This window comes from Ambystoma mexicanum, chromosome 1p (genome assembly GCF_040938575.1).
Source record: "Ambystoma mexicanum isolate Mex_15411 chromosome 1p, UKY_AmexF1_1, whole genome shotgun sequence".
Classification (NCBI taxonomy): Eukaryota; Metazoa; Chordata; class Amphibia; order Caudata; family Ambystomatidae; genus Ambystoma; species Ambystoma mexicanum.
The window spans coordinates 1,448,923,294-1,448,941,450 of record NC_090921.1 but is presented as its reverse complement, the minus strand read 5'-3'; positions in this window follow the sequence as shown (position 1 = coordinate 1,448,941,450).

The following is an 18,157-nucleotide window of genomic DNA, read 5'->3' as shown; positions in this document are numbered from 1 at the left end:
GGGGCTGGGCTGTGGAGCGATGGTATCCCAGTCGGGAGTCTTCAGTTCCAGCAGGGGTGGACACAGCAACTGGACCCCTGCAGATGGCTGATGTGCAGGCACCAAATAGTAGGGCACGTGGCCAGCAGGCAGTCAGGCAGCAGCAGATGGCAGGTGGGAAGCTGCTTGGGGCTCTGGGGGGCAGTGATTCAGCCTTTTGGGCAGGAGTGTGGTCTTCTGTGTGTTTTCACGTGGCCAGCTTGATACGGAGTGATTTGGCACATGAAAAAATTGCACGTTAGCGTGTGATTCGAGGAAAGGCCCTTAGCGCGTAAGCGTGTCAGCACACGTACGCGATTTCATTGGACCAAAGGTCCTTAGTGCGTAAGCGCGTCTGTGACGTATTGTGCACGGGCATTGCCCTTTCGCGTGTAGAACTTCCCGCGAACCCCGTAATACACGTACCCTGCAGAAATCGCGGGTGAAACTTCCCGAGAACTCCAGTAATACACGTACCCTGCTCGCTCGCACAGGCCCAAAATTCCTGGGGTTTGCGTGAAGTTTTACACGCGAAAGGGCCCTGTTGGAGCGGGGTACGTGTATTCCTGTGGTTCGCGTGAAGTTTTACACACGAAAGGGCCCTGTTGGAGCGGGGTACGTGTATTCCTGTGGTCCGCGTGAAGTTTTACACACAAAAGGGCCCTGTTGGAGCGGGGTACGTGTATTCCTGTGGTTCGTGTGAAGTTTCACACGCGAAAGGGCCCTGTTGGAGCAGGGTAGGTGTATTCCTGGGGTGCGCATGAAGTTTCACACGCGAAAGGGTCCTGTTGGAGCGGGGTACGTGTATAACTGGGGTTCGCTGGAAGTTTCACCTGCGATTGATGCAGGGTATGTGTATTACGGGGGTGCCGGGGAGTCCTACACGTGATTTGGCAGTGTGGGTCCTCCCAGGTGTTCCCTCTATACCCTCCACGGCCCCTGCAGGCAGCCCATACCACAGGGGACTACCCTGCACCCCTGGTCATGTCCCGCAGGCAGCCCATCCACCATGGGCATGCCCCCCAGCAAAGCCACATGTCACCTTGCACTACTGACCACCAACTCATGTCCCCCTGCACCCCTGCTCCCCAGCAGTGAGTGGCACCTGCCAGCAGGCCCCCACTCATGTCCCATACATGTCCCCCTGCACCCCCACCCCCCAGCAGTGAGGGGCACCTGCCAGCAGGCCCCCACTCACGTCCCATTCATGTCCCCCTGCACCCCCACCCCCCACCAGTGCGGGGCACCTTCCAGCAGGCCCCCACTCATGTCCCACTCATATCCCCCTGCACCCCCACCCCCCAGCAGTGAGGGGCACCTGCCAGCAGGCCCCCACTCATGTCCCACACATGTCCCCCTAAACCCCCACCCCCCAGTAGTGAGGGGCACCTGCCAGCAGGCCCCACTCATGTCCCACACATGTCCCCCTGCACCCCCACCCCCCAGCAGTGAGGGGCACCTGCCAGCAGGCCCCCACTCATGCCCCCCTGCATCCCCACCCCCCAGCAGTGAGGGGCACCTGCCAGCAGGCCCCCACACATGTCCCTGCCCCTGCACTTCACCACTAGCACCAGTGGAATCCCCACCTCCAGACCCCGTCTCTGTCCCTTGCACGACCTTCTCCTCCACCAAACCCCCCACCAACCTGGATGACTCCGTGCCATCTTCCTCCGTCAGACCCTGTGGGGTCTCAGCTGCCCCTTCTGCTGCCGAGGAGTCCAACTCCGACCTCCGCCTCTTGGACCTCCCCTCGGCAGCTGCGACCTGGGACGCAGCACTGGACTCCTCACTCCCCGAAGAGATGACAACTTGGGAGGGGAGCCGGGCCTTGCGTCTCCGGCTGGCGGTACGATCCCTGCCGCTGTGCTCCACAGCACCCTCTCCGCCCTCTTCATCAGTTGACGCTGCAGACAGGGAGAGATAGGAGGCAGGCATCAGGGCACTGTACAATGGACTCATACACACATGACAGTTGCACACGAGTGTCATTGTCAAACTTCAGACATGGCATCACAATCCACAACACACATGTCATTTAAACTCACACACATGAGCTATTGCACAGCCATATTGCAACAGCCAGCACCATCCATACACATACAACAGCATGAACAGCCAAAGGTGAGCCCGACATCACATGAAACACAAGGAGTGCACTAGACACGCACACATGCCACCACACTCACATGCATGTGTACACCTCCTACGTCTGTCGCAGTAATGAGATTTGCACCCATGTGACATCTGGCAATCAGTCTTCTACACATCATTGTCCCAGGCATCCATGTTGCATCACTGTTGCACCCTTGTCAAATACACACATGCACATGCACACGGTGCAGACACATGCAGCTGGAACCGACATCCATGTGTGACACCACAACCATCCCAACTTACATACACAGTCATCCAAACATGTGTGCCCACACATCAGCATTTTGCATGCAAGCTCACACACACATGCACCATCCATGTGTCACACATGAGAGGCCTCGCATGTGTCAGCCTCACGGCACTGTACATACATGGCCCGGCAAAAACACATGTGCAACCTGCAAACTACTGGCACACCACCACACACACAGCATACAATCAGTATGCATGTACACTTACCGCTCAACTCCAGACGGGTCTGCCTCCCAAGGACCTGGACGTGGAGCGCTGGGGATATGCGTTCCAGGACCCTCATCTGATCTTCCTACAGGTGGCCCCGGCGCCCCTTAGCATCTGCTGCCTTCAAGAGGCGCCGGGCCTTGCTGAGGGTCCTGGACCTGAAGTCCTCCCAGCACTTCTTGACATGATGGAATAGGCGGACTGCCACCCCCTTCCGCGTTGATGGCAGTCACGATGTCCGTCCAGATCCGGGTCTGTCCTTCCTTGTCGGCGCGAGAACTTCCGTAGAGGGCATCATACTGCCCCAAGACTTGCTCCACCAGGACACCAACTTCGGTGGCAGTGAAGCTGGTGGCCCTCTGCCTCTATGGCTGGTGGTTGCCAGTGGTGCCAGATGGTGTAGTGCCCGCATGGCAACTCCAGAGGCAGGAGTGGGTGGGCAACTGGGTCCTGGGGCTGGGCTGTGGAGCGAGATGGTACTCCAGTCGGGGGTCTTCGGTTCCAGCAGGGGTGGTCACAGCAACTGCACCCCTGGCTGATGTGCAGGCAGCAAATAGCAGGGCACGTGGGCAGCAGGCAGGAAGGCAGCAGCAGATGGCAGGTAGGAGCATGCTCAGGGATCTGGGGGGCAGTAATTCGGCCTTCTGGGCAGGAGCGTGGTCTTCCGTGTGCTTACGCGTGGCCAGCTTGATACGGAGTGATTTGGCACGTGAAAATCTTGCACGTCAGTGTGTAATTCAAGGAAAGGCCCTTAGCGCGTAAGCGCATCAACACGCGTACGCGATTTAATTGGACCAAAGGCCCTTAGCGCGTAAGCGCGTCTGTGACATGCGTGTGCAGGCGTTTCCCTGTACACGGGTGCATGTTACACGTCCAAGAACTGCACGTCCGAGTGTCAGCTCGTGTAATTGGAGGATAGTGCCTTAGCGCGTACACGTGGAAGTGACGTGGGACGTGTGGGCCGGTTCAAAAGGCACGTGTAGGATGTCATTTCCTTGTAAGTGCTTTTCGTGGAGAGCGAGTGGGTGAATTCTGTACTTCTTGTCGGTTCACACGCAATTTACTTCACAGCGTTTCTAGTTCGTACTCCCTGTTACCTCCGACAGCTTTTTTCTGATTTTCTGTTGGGCCTGTTTCCTCAAACAGCGTTCACTTCTTCGTTTGTCCTGTCTCCTCAGACAGTGTACAATTCTTCTTTTGGCGGGGGTGTTGCCAAGGCGCACACGCGCATATTTTTCACGCTCATTTTCCAGGCAGACGGTGAGTCGCGCACGTATTTACCAACTGTGCTTGCCCCGTGTGTCGCGTACCCCTTCAGAGGTCATTGTAGGCTGCGTGTAACACGAGTACGTTCATTTTTGTGTGTCTGGGTGCCACAGCGTAGTGCGGGTTCATTTTTCCACGCACATGGTCTACGAGGGGTTGCGTGCACGTTATATTCTGTTTTTGGGGTGCCTGTGCGTTGCGTGACTCGTCATCTTTCCCCAGGGGTCACATACAGCCTTGCTAGAGCACTAGGGTACAAATTCCATCTAGTACCCTACCCCTTTGACACCCAATTGCCCAGGACAATAGTTTACTGCAACTCCCATACGCACAACAACATCAGTGCCATGGTTGGGAGGCGACCAAGCGGTAAGGGTGGCAAAGGTGGCTGAGCCTCAAGAGGTGACCGTGGTAGGCGCGGTAGGGGACGTGGCCAGGATTTGCAGTGTACCCCTAGCCCCCCCCATGTGTGGAGGACCGGTCAGGGATACCCATGCCCCCCCCTCCAAGTTGAGGGAAACGTGGCTGACACGATCTCTGATCAGCCCTTTTTGGACCAGCCCATTGTGGCACCTGACCTGGCAGAGGGTGACTCCCAGGCTGACTTCCAGGTCGCCAAGTCTAGGACACGTGTGGCGGTGCAAGTTGGTGTCACCAGGCCACGTGGATCAGGGGCAGCTATGTCATCTGCTGCCCCGAGTAGGCAGGGTGGGGAGGCTGCAGGGGCAGCTGCAGCTCCACCCACACCAGCTCTGACTCTCCCAGCCAGGGCAGTGTTAGTCCCAGTCCATCTTGCTAACGTTCCCCCTGACTATGTAACACTTCAGCCAATGCCTGCACCAAGTCCCATGCTTAGTGTGCATTCCCACACTCCAACTACCCAGTCCACCGGTGCTCCTGCCCCTGGTGGCCAGAGTGGCGTAGGCCACTCAGGATCCCCACCACCTTCCAAGAAAAAGAGGAAGAGTGCTTGTCCACTACAGGCTGATACCCCAGACACGGCTACGCAGTCCGGCACGCAAAGGAAGCCTAGCTTCAATGAAGCCGAACGTGATGCACTTATGTGTCCGCACACGACAGCGAAATGTTGATAACTGCAGGGTGCAAGACCACACCTGCTTAACGTCAGGTTCACTGGCAGACCGTCGCAGACATCATAAGTGCCCTTGGATCAGTGAGGCGCACAGCTGGTGAGTGCTACTAGCGCTGGAATGACCTTAAGCACAGGGCAAAGAAAAAGCTGGCCTCAAGTCATGCCGCTACTCTGGTGACTGGGGGTGGGTCTCCACAAGAGGACATTGAACTCACTGTACATGAGTCTGTTGCTGGGACCTACGTCACAGAGGAACAGATCCAAGGTGTGGGAGATCTGCCAGATTATGAGGCATTGTCCGGTGAGTGCCCATGCATGTGTGTGTGATCCATGTGTATGTTGTGTGTGCGAGGGGTTCTGATTGAGTGCCAGGTGAGGGTGTGTGTGCCTGAGTGGTTTGGGTCACCCATGTGCTTCATCCATAACATTCTGCTCCCCTGGATTTGGGTTTTACAGTATCCCTTCTGCCCACAGTGGACTTTTTGTGCAACATCACGCCAGTTGCTCTTGAAGTGGCATCTTGCAACATCATTGTTCCGTATTTCTCATTGTTCATTCAGGCTGATTGTTTCGATCCCCCCACTTTCACTACGCATATCTCAGCCCTATTGTCAAATGATATGTGACATGCCTATGGTACATGCCATCTGTGTGGTGGCATGTGTCATGTATGTGGATTGGACATGCCACTCACAGGCCAATGTGTGATGGCTCTGCTAGCCAGCATGCAGCTAATGTGTTGCTCTTCCATCTTGGTGTCATCAGTGTCTGACATTTTCCTCCCCTTCAAACTCAGTGACAGTGCATGCATGGGAGGGTTATAGTCATGTGGGACATGTGTCAATCAAGTACTGGTTCTGTACCTCGTGAGGCCTAATTGTGTGCCATGGTGCTAATGCCCGTTTCCATTTTTTGTCTTTCATGGTTCTGCAGGGGATGACGCACTTGATGCTGTTGAGGGTGAGGAGATGGTACAGACCCAGGAGTGATCTCAGGCACGACCGGGCACCATTGGGGGACGGGGTGTGGTGGTGGGTGAAAACCCACTCTTGCTGCAGACCATTTTCTCCAGGGGTGTCTCTGGGTGCACCTCACCAGACCTCTTTTCGGTGTTGATTCGGAAGATGAGACCTATGTGGCTTCGCAGGTAGGTGTTTCTGGGAGGGATTCTGTTCTGTCCGACCCACCTGCACCAGTGGTACAGCCCACTATGGGGATGTCAGTGTTGGTAGGTCCACCTTTGGTGGTTACGGATGCAGGGCCACACTCCGCAACATCTGATCCTGTTCCTGGGCCAGCACATCAGAGGGGGAATGCAGTCCTGCAGCCTCAGGCAGTGCCGACACAGCAAGGCACAGTTCGACTTGCCCCAGACAGGTGTGGTGCCCGCCAACGCAGTGGCCGTACGCCACCAGGCAATACCGCATGGGAGAGATCCATATACGGTATGGCAAACCAACAGGCAGCAGCATCTGAGATGATGGCTCAAGCTATGGAGAGGGTGGCCACTTCCATTGTCCCCCCAGAGAGGCAGATGGAGCAACTACAGCAGGCATCGGAATCCATTTGCCAATCACTCAGGGAGGACATGTTGGCATCCAACAGGGACAGACGGGCGGCCCTGGACACTCTGCGGGAAGCCATTTCTTTAGAGTCCCAGGGCCAGAGGGAAGCCCTGAGGGTAGAAGTCCGTCACCTCAGGCAGACTCTTGTGGAGCTTGAGGCTTCCACTGTCACGAGGACAGAACAGCTGCTGGAGTGTGTCACACGTACGCTCTCAGCAGAGATGCAGGCAACTCGGGAAGAGGTCCGGGCATCACGTCAGGTGGTGCATGTGGATCTCCGCACCATAATCCTCCAGAACGAGACCTTCCACACCCGCATGCTTGCTGCCATGGAGGACCAGACTAGGGCTTTGCGTGGGCTGCCTCCCATAGCACCACAACCTCCTGTGGCGGCAGCAGCACAGGGTGATGAGAACGACCACAGCGATTCTGAATCTCTCACAATAGCGTAGCCGTGCTGGCCATGAGCCCATGGAGGTGTTTTTTTTCGCAACATCCACACAGGTGGCTGTTGGTGTGTACCTTGTCCTCGGGCCTCCTGGGTGGCCTCCCCCACCCCCCTGTCCCCCACATGGCCATTTTTGATTTTTGATTTTTGGATTTTGGATTTTGGTTTTTGGTTTTTGAGTTTTTGTTACAGTGTGTTGCCTTGTGTGGCTCCCGTGGGCATCCACTGTATTGCGGCTGGGCACATGCAGGCTTGTCCTGAGTTTGGGTTAGATGCTTGGGTTCGTGAGACACACACCCCTCCTGCTTCCCGTTACCATGGGCTTGCAAAGGGTGTGCCCAAGTGACAGTAACTTACACAGTGACGTTGGACTCCCCTGACATGTGTGGGCAGTCTGTAGTCAATACTGTGTATACATTCCTAGTGCATATTGTTGTAGTATTGTACACTGCATGGTGTATTGATGTGTGCTTGTGCATCCATGTCTCCCTCCTAATTTGCAGGTTCATTCCACATGTCTTCACAAGGCCGTCTACTTTGGAGATGGAGTTCATGTTGTAAGCAGTGCACTTCCAGATTTGCGTGGCACCAACACTGTACAGTTGAGGAGGGTCGATGTGCTAGCATCACCAGGTTGTAAGTCTACGTATCCTTTAACTTAGTACTGTCATGTGAATGCTATGTTTGGGGTGGCTAGCTGCATTGTATTGTGGTAAGTCTTTGGTCATGTGTGTTGTCAGTTCTATATTAATGGGAGCAAATTGTGTGTGGCCATTTTCCAATCGGGACACTGTACTTTGTGACACTTGTGTCATGTTTTGGGGATTCCTTTGTTTGCTCTCACATAGCATGACATGCCATGGTTTGTTGGGGGCGGTGCTGGGGAGGTGTTGGGTGACATGGCACTGTTGTCATGTTGTATCTTGCAAGGGGGTAATGATTTTAGCAGCATAGAAGTATGTCTTTTGATGACACAGCATTGGTGGTGTTTGTGTAGGTAGGGATGCACACAATGGAACACTACCAGGTGAACAATCTCAGGCTGGTATGGTTGTGACAGTTGACTGTCAGTTGGCTCATCATCATTGATAGTCAGCTGGTATGTGCCAGGGCTGTGTGCACTCCACAGGGGTGTGATTTTAGGTTAAGTAATTAGCCACCAGCTGCGTACGGGCTGCCTCACCCCGTGCCCTTTCCCCTCCCATGCGCAGCGGGCGTGCATGTGGTTGGAGACGTGGAGGCACCACCATGTCCACCGGCAGGTCCCTGCGTGTTGCAACGTTGTGCAGGACACATGCTGCCACTATGATCCTGCACACTAATTGAGCGGTCAAGGGAGCGAAAGCGTGACTTGAGAACTCCGAATGTGCGCTCCACTATGCCCCGGTTGCAATATGGGCTGTGTTGTATCTTACCTCGGGTGGCGTGGTGGGGTTCCGAATTGGCGTTATCATGTGGGTGCTCAGAGGGTAGGCACTGTCCCCTGGGGAGGTGGTGATGGGTATCATTAGTGGGGTTTGTGACATTACTCAGTATCTGACATGCATGCATGTGCTGTGGCATTTATACTCACCAATCAGCCATGTATCGCCATGCCGACCAGCTTCTAGGTCCCGGTTTAGGGTTGACATTCTGTAAATGAAACTGTCGTGGGTGGACCCTGGATAGTTGGCATATACTGAGGTGATGATTCCCTTGGCATAACCTGCTACCTGGACGTTGATGGAATGCCAGTGCTTGCGGTTTCTATAGATGTGCTCAGATGCCCTGGGGGGACGTAGTGCCACATGGGTGCAGTCAATGGCACCTAGCACTTTGGGGAAGTGTGCCACCCCGTAAAAATCCTGGACGACAGCCTGCCTTTCTGCAGGTGTTCTGGGCAGGTATATGTGCCTGCGTACTGATGGGCGTGCAGTAATGATGGCCAAGACCTGGTGTAGGCAGCGTGACTGCGGGGCCTGTGACACCCCCCCTACTATGCCACTTGTCCGCTGAAATGATCCAGTGGCCAAGAAGTGCAGTACATTAAGGACCTTCATCAGGGGGCTGAGTGCTTGGGAGCAGAGGGTGGGTGATGTGAGGTCATCCTCCCACTCACTGACCAGGTTGAGTATTATGTGAGGTGGAAACCTGTACCTCCCATACACGTGGTCATCAGGCATCCCAAAAAGGCTGGTTCTGGGTGTAAAAATTCTGGCCCTGGCTATCCTCCTCCTCCTGCGGTAGCCCACGGCCACTGCTGCTAGGAACGGTATATTCATCCTGGCGTCTGAGCTTGTTTGTTGTTTGCACGCACTTTTATGCTGCGCGGGTCGACGTACGCCTGCTTCCTGTTTGCGTACGTGTTTCCGGATTAGCGTGACTTTTTTGGCGTGTGCGTGTGGGCGTTCTGCGCATTTGCCTCCTATACTTCCACACCCACCACAGTGATACACGTACCGCGCTCGCCCAGGCCCAATCGCGTGTGAAACTTCCCACGGGCCCCAGAAGTACGCAGACCCCGCTCGGCCAGGCCCAATCGCGTGTGAAACTTCCCGCGAGCCCCTGAAGTACACGTACCCCACTCGCCCAGGCCCAATCGCATGTGAAACTTCCCGCGAGCACCCGAAATACACGCTATTTTTGACACAGCGGGTGTCCGTGTTTGTTGCGTACCCCTTTGCACGTCATTTGTCCTAGAGGGCCACAGTATGGGACATTCATCGGAGCTGTATATACGGCTTTTCGTTAGCGCACATTTTTTTGATGCGCCGGCGCGCCAGCATGCCTTCATGTGGCGGACATGTGTTGATGTACATAGTTGACTTTTGGTTCGTGTCGTGGGATCGCCATTTCGCTGCTGGGGGAGTGGGTGTGCAAGGGGACATAAGTGGGGGACTGCTGGCAGGTGCCCGGCACTGATGGTGGGTCGGGGTGCAGGGGGACATGAGGGAGGGCCTGCTGGCAGGTGCCCCGCACTGCTGGGGGGTGGGGGTGCAAGGGGACATGAGTGGGGGCCTGCTGGCAGGTGCCCCGCACTGGTGGAGGGTGGGGGTGTAGGGGGACATGAGTGGGACATGAGTGGGGGCCTGCTGGCAGGTGCCCCGCACTGGTGGGGGGTGGGGGTGCAGGGGGACATGAGTGGGACATGAGTGGGGGCCTGCTGGTTGCTGCCCCGCACTGCTGGGGGGTGGGGGTGCAAGGGGACATGAGTGGGGGCCTGCTGGCAGGTGCCCTGCACTGCTGGGGGGTGGGTGTGCAAGAAGACATGAGTGGGGGCCTGCTGGCAGGTGCCCCGCACTGGTGGGGGGTGGAGGTGCAGGGGGACATGAGTGGGGGCCTGCTGGCAGGTGCCCCGCACTGGTGGGTGGTGGGGGTGCAGGGGGACATGAGTGGGACATGGGTGGGGGCCTGCTGGCAGGTCCCCTGCACTGCTGGGGGGTGGGGATGCAAGGGGACATGAGTGGGGGCCTGCTGGCAGGTGCCCCGCACTGGTGGGGGGGTGGGGGTTCAGGGGGACATGAGTGGGACATGAGTGGGGGCCTGCTGGCAGGTGCCCCACACTGGTGTGGGATGGGGGTGCAGGGGGATATGAGTGGGGGCCTGCTGGCAGGTGCCCTGCACTGGTGGGGGGTGGGGGTGCAGGGGGACATGAGTGGGACATGAGTGGGGGCCTGCTGGCAGGTGCCCCGCACTGCTGGGGGCTGGGGGTGCAAGGGGACATGCGTGGGGGCCTGCTGGCAGGTGCTCCACACTGCTGGGGATTGGGTGTGTAAGGGGACATGAGTGGGGGCCTACTGGCAGGTGCCCCGTACTGGTGGGGGGTAGGGGTGCAGGGGGACATGAGTGGGGGCCTGCTGGCAGGTGCCCCGCACTGGTGGGGGGTGGGGGTGCAGGAGGACATGAGTGGGACATGAGTGGGGGCCTGCTGGCAGGTGCGGGGGTGGGGATGCAGGAGGACATGAGTGGGACATGAGTGGGGGCCTGCTGGCAGGTGCCCCGCACTGCTGGGGGCTGGGAGTGCAGGGGGACATGAGTGGGACATGAGTGGGGGCCTGCTGGCAGGGGCCCCGCACTGGTGGGGGGTGGGGGTTCAGGGGGACATGAGTGGGACATGAGTGGGGGCCTGCTGGCAGGTGCCCCGCACTGGTGGGGGTGGGGGTGCAGGGGGACATGAGTGGGACATGAGTGGGGGCCTGCTGGCAGGTGCCCCGCACTGGTGGGGGTACAGGGGGACATGAGTGGGGGCCTGCTGGCAGGTGCCTCGCACTGGTGGGGGGTGGTGGTGCAGGGGGACATGAGTGGGACATGAGTGGGGGCCTGATGGCAGGTGCCCTGCACTGCTGGGGGGTGGGGGTGCAGGGGGACATGAGTGGGACATGAGTGGGGGCCTGCTGGCAGGTGCCTCGCACTGGTGGGGGGTGGTGGTGCAGGGGGACATGAGTGGGACATGAGTGGGGGCCTGCTGGCAGGTGCCCCACACTGCTGAGGGGTGGGGGTGCAGGGGGACATGAGTGGGACATGAGTGTGGGCCTGCTGGCAGGTGCACCGCACTGCTGGGGGGTGGGGGTGCAGGGGGTCATGCGTTGGTGATCAGTAGTAGTAGTGGTGCAAGCTGACATGTGGCTTGCCTGGGGGCATGCCCATGGTGGATGGCTGCCTGCGGAACATGAAGTCCCCTTTGGTGTGGGCTGCCTCCAGGGGCTGTGGAGGGTGTAGAGGGAACACCTGGGGGGACCCACACTGCCAATTCACGTGTAGGACTCCCCTGCACCCCAGATATACACATACCCCACTCGCACAGGGCCTGTCGCATGTGATAATTCCCGCGCACCCCCGAAATACATGTTCCCCGCTCGACCAAGGCCAAATCGCGTGTGAAACTTCCTGCGCACCCCAGATTTACACGTACCCAGCCCAATCGCGTGTGAAACTTCACGTGAACCCCAGGAAAACACGCACCCCACTCGCACAGGGCCTATCGCGTTTGAAACTTCCCGCGAACCTCTGGAATACACCTATCCCGCTCCCCCAGGCACGATCGTGTGTGGAACTTCACGCGCACCACTGAAATACACGTACCCCGCTCCCCCATGCCCGATCGCTTGTGATACTTCACGCACACACACAGAAAACACACAGAAGCTAATTTTTCACACAGCGGGTGTCGCTGTTTGTCGCATACCCCTTTGCACGTCATTTGTCGTAGGGGGCCACATTATGGGACATTCATCAGAGCTGTTTATTCGTGCTTTTTGTTAGCGCACATTTTGGCGCACATTTTTTTCCAGCGCAGGGATGCTACCGCCTGCCTTCCTGTGGCGGACGGGTTTGGGTCAGTGTGCGTCTTCGCCCGTGCGCTGGTTTGCCCTATTCGATTCCATGAATACGTGTTGTAGGCGAGCGTGTGGGCGTTCCGCGCACTTGCCTCCTGTACTTCCGCCCTGACGCCCACATTTTCACGAGTTGTTCCCCATTCTGAGTGTTCCGCCTACTTTTGTTATGTGCGCTTTCGCTGTGGCCTTAGCGCACGCCGTTAGATGACCTGTGCGCCGGCGTGCGCCGCACACTTTTTCTGCGCACATCCCTGATTTTACTCGCGCACGGACTTCCATGAATAGATGTGCGATGGTTTCCCTGCGATATTCGCACTTGCACTGTGATTTTCACTCTTTCACTGCGAATCGCACTTTTTCGCACGCTTGCGCCGAAATTTTCGGCGCACATTGATTTCCTGTTAATATTAATCTCAAATTCACCATGTCTACAAGCAATTCATTTTTATCATTCTTAGATCTTTTGGTTAAAGATGGAGGTGGACACATTATTGTGGATCTGTACCCAAAAGAGACTGACCGTAATACGATCCTCAGATTCGATAGCTTTCACCCTCAATTTTTTCGTGAGAGTATACAATACGGTCAGTTTCTTAGGGCCAGGAGAAACTGTTCCAGGTCAAAAGACTATACAACACAGGCAGACATTATTCAGGATAGGCTCCATGCACGTGGTTATCCTTCCCAATTACTGAGACAATCCCACAAAAGGGCCAAATATCAACATCGAGAAAACCTTTTGACTAAGCCCAACCGAGACAAAATTACTAAGGTCAGGATAGTATGTGCCATGACCTTTACTACTCATCACCACAAAATTAAGAAAATGATTTCGAAACATTGGCACCTCCTTCAAATGAATATTCCCAGTTTACAATGCCCCCTATATGCATTCAAAAAGGGCAAACATTTAAAAAAAACTGGCCCACTAGAGCAGATAGAGCTTCCACTGCACCCAAACAGAATTCTCTGACTAGTCTATGGGGGGCCACTATCATTAGGGGCCATTTTCCATGTGGGTCTTGTAATCAATGCACATATACTTCTGCTTGCTCTACAGTTACTATAAAAGGCAACATTTGGCAATTGAAGCAACACACCACATTCAACACAAAAAATATTATTTATGTTATATTTTGTCCTTGTCAAAAAACATACATTGGGAAAACATCGAGACCCATTAAGCTGAGGATTGGAGAACATAAATCAAAAATAAGGACCAAGACTCTCACAGTTCCTCTAGTGACCCATTTTGTAGAAAATAATCACAGCTGCAATGATTTTTTAAAAAAAACTTTATTTGTTTTTAGTCACAAAAAGACCTTTACAAATAATTCTTAATTCAATACATTAATAAATCAGTTACAACAAATCAAAGAGCACACAAATAAATATAACACAACCAACAAAACAAGTTATGACTTAAAATAACTTATCCACAACTTAAATTTCTAAGATGAAGAAAATGCACCCATGTATAGCTCTACCCATGCATATATATATTTAAGGAACTCTTTCAATTTTGTTCTCAATTATGTTTGCAAGTTTCGTTGTTTTAATTATAGAAGTATTAGTAGCTCCCCACATACATTTTTTTCCATATCCATTCTCTAGCTGAGATCGTATTAGCTTGTGCAAAAGAGTTCATTACTGTACAACACACTTTTTCAAAATAAATGCAGTAAATAAACAGATGTTTTAAAGTCTCCTGTGTATAATTGCAAAATCAACATAATTCATTATTATGGTCCAATGCATTTTTGTGCCAGTGTTTTTTTCTAATTCGTGTATGGAATAAATCAAGTCGAAAAAGCATAAAGGTTCAACGAACATTAGAGCAAGGGCAAAGTGTTAAATAAGACATGTGAGGTACCTGCTTATGAATACATTTGCAGTATTCAGCAAATGTGGAGTAACTTTCCATCTTAAAGCACGTGTCAGCCCAATCACATTGCAATAATTTTTTCTTAATTTTTTTCTTGGAAAAGCTCCAAATCTTCAACAGGGAGGTTAATCTTTTCCAACAATAACAACATTCGTTCTTTAAACTGAACCATGGAAGGAGGATTATTATTTACTAACATTCTATTTAGCCCAATATATAGTGAATATTTTAGAGGAAACATCATTTTTGCGAAATTCAATAATAAACGCCAATTGTATCTGGAGGAGAGCGAGTTGAGGCCCAATTTGTGTCTGACAACAGCATTAGGCAAGGATGATGGTAAACCTAATGTGGATTTCCAGATCTGTCCTTGTAGTTGATCCAATAAGGGACCCAAATCATGTAAGAAAAGCTCAACTCCATACAACGAAATAGCTTCAACTTTTTTCAGATAAAATTCCAAAAGAGGAGTTAACGAAAATGTGCACATTTTCAGTAGCAAAATCTTCATTTGGCATTTTAGGGGCATTGTTTTCACTGTTAATAGTTCCTTCATTCTTTTATAAGAAGTATTCTAAGATAGAATAAGCCCTAAATAAGGTAAATTCAGGGAGATAGCAATGGGAGAGGAACCAATTTTCCTTACGAAGTGTCGTACTTTTTTCTTATTAGCAAAAATGATGATGTTAGATTTTTGTGGGTTAACAGAAAGGTTGTTAATCTTACAATATTGCATAAAGCTTTCAAGTTTTGTTTGAAGACCTGACTGCGTCAGATCGAAATGCAGAATGTCATCTGCGTACGCTAGCCAGGACAGGGAGAAGGCTTTGATTCTAATTGCAAAAGATCTATCCATATTCCATAACTCTTCAATGTCGGCTAAATAGAGATTGAAAAGTATCGCTGCCAAGTTGCATCCTTGTTTTACCCCTGTGAAGGATGGAATAGCCTACGTTAGGGAGCCTTCTCTATTGATTCTTACTTTGAAATTTGTTTTGAAATGCAACATTTCTATGAGCGTAATGAGGTATTGAGGAAACGTAGCTTTACGCAATTTTTCCCACAATTTGCCTCTTTTTACACCATCAAAGACTGCTTTCAAATCAAGGGATGCTACAAAAATAGAACTGTTGGTAGGGCAGGTGGAATGTGCAATGATATGTGTCAACAGACACGCATTAAGAGTCGTCCCCATCCCTTTGCGAAACCCAACTTGCGAAGGGCATAAAGCATCATTAGTATGGGAAAATCTTTCGAGCTCTTGTAGAATCAAAGAGGCAAATATTTTTGCCGCAACATCAATGATCGTGACAGGTATATAGTTGTTTGGATCTTCAATTTAACCTTTTTTATGAAGTGGGATAATGATTGATGTGAGCCATGACTCGGGGATCCTTTTAGAACAAAATATTTCTTGAAACATGATATGAATAATGGCTGACCAAAATAATGGGTCATCCTTGATTAGACAAGGGGGAAGGCCATCAGGACCTGCACATTTAGAACTTTTTAGTTTCTGAATTGCCTCAAGTATATCCTTCTTTCCCCATGGACAAACATTAGGAATTAGATGGCACTCAGGAGATGTTTCAAATGATCTAAAATTTACGGGAAGTGCATATTTGGAAAGAAAAAAAGAAGTCCAGGTTGCACTATTAATCCCTGAGTCAAATTCACGTAAAGGTACTTTATCTATAGATCTTATCATGTTCCATATATCTTTAGTTTTACGGTAACATAATAAATTTACTATTTTTTGATTTTGATGTAATTTATTTGCAACATGAATCTCCTTTATTGCTCTTTTATAGTTGAATAAGATCTTTAGTAAAATATATTCAGACTTGATACTCAATGTGGACTTCTTTGCCACCCGAAGCTCAGCGTTTTTCTTTCTTTTTAGAGCAGCCACCACGAAACAGTATTCCCCTCCAACATTTTTGATGGACTCTTGCCCGAGATTGAGCAATGAAATATTCCCCAAATGTGAGGCAATCATATCACAATTCCATTTTATTATTGTTGCATTGTCCATGTGCTTTCCTACTTTGCCTTTCCAGAAATCTCTATCTACTAGAGTTGTGAATTTCCTGCATGTAGCAGATGACCAATTGATCGAAAAATGTGATCTATCGCATTGAATTAATGATAGCTGGGCTACAGAAGGACACATTGTAAAGTATTTCAGAATAGACGTTGTAATCATGACATGGTCCCCCAAGACGGTCTTGAGGGTATTGACTTTAGTAAGACAACCAAAGAGCCTCTTCGAGGAAAATATGTGATCAATCCATGATTTTGCAATACCCCTTTTCCATGTAAACTTACTATGAGTATCAGCCTGGGCTAATAGGTGTATATTCCAAGCTTTGAGAAACGTACACGATATATTTCCTTTCTGTAGAGAGGCTTGGAAATAATGAGAATTGGAACCCTTGTTGTTACCATTGGTCCCTATGGAGGCATTGACGTCCCCTCCAATAAGTATTTCCGCCCCTGCTGCTTTACTAAATGCCTCATTAAGAGCATCACTCAAGATTTCACAAGCTTTTTCAATCTGATATTGGCCAGGGTTCCAATATAATGAGAACCAAAAAAGGTTTTCATTCATTCTCACATTGAAAGAAATATCCAACAAAGTAACAGGTCCTTTCATACATGTTATTGATAGTAAAGTTTAACCTTGATTCAATCAAAATTGCTAGACCACCAGTGATGTGAACACACAACAAAACCATCGATTTCTACATTCTTTACAGCCATGGACTCCTGTATCAATAAAATGTTAGGGAGGGATTCTGTTTTTACCCTTTCTCTCCATTTCATCAAATTCAGGAGGCCACAACAATTCCATGACACAATAGTAAGGTCATGAATTTATGACATGGCCGTGGGAGTGTTAGTATTAACAACTGTTTGAATCAGTGGTTCGAGCCATTTAGGCCCATTAAGGGCATTTGTAAGGGCAGAGAGTTGTTCCATCATCTTTCTGTTTGAACTATTTTGTCCAAGTGTAGAATCTATGGAGTCATTGTTCAATTTCAATGGGGGAGATTGTAATTCCAGAAACTCCATGGCTGATTTTATTTGAGAAAAACCAACCATTTCCAATCCAAGGATCAATATATCGCTCTGATGGTCCCAGATCAATTTAGCAATTATAGGCAATAGCATTTTGGACAACATCCTATTATTGTTCATATTTGGCAATCTGATCCACTCAATATCGTTTGTTACCAAATTTCTGAGTGATGGAATTTTATATAGCGCGTTCATTAGGAATGATCTATTAATGCGTACCGCCCCGTTGATCTAAGCGTCACTATTTCATCCAATGGTGTTTTTCATTTCACTAGGTATGTTGTGAAACTGCAGGAGAGTTTGACTCGATGCATCTTCCGCAGGGAACTCTAGTTGATTTTTCCCTTCTGAGACGTCTTTCTTTACTTCTAGTGCCCTACAACCTGATTGATGTTGCATTTTTGATGGTTCATCCTTTTCTTGATTGTAATTTCCATTTTGTGCGTTGTCCTCTGGACCGTGATCCTCAACAAGGGCTGAAAATATTGGAGGATTCAAGGTTTGAGCATGTTCATTCGTATGCTGTTTATTTTTGATCAATTGACCTTGCTTGTTGTGGATATCTATGGAAGCCCCTTCATCTTTAGGGATTGATTCCAATAATAAGGCGATTTTTTCAAAAATGTCCTTGGCGGGCTCAGCCTTTGATCATTTTTCCTCTTGCCTCCAAGGAATCAATGTCTCTCCTGAGATGCCTTCATTGCCTTTGATTTTTTCATGTCTGAGAAAACCATCAGTTTCTTTTGTTGAAATATCAGTGAAGAATGAAGTTAAGTGGGGTTGAACCATAGAGTCAGTCTGAAGCATAGATTCAGATTCCATTCAAACTTTTCCTGCCCTTTTCGACCTGCTTCCCAGTGGAAGCACTCAAGT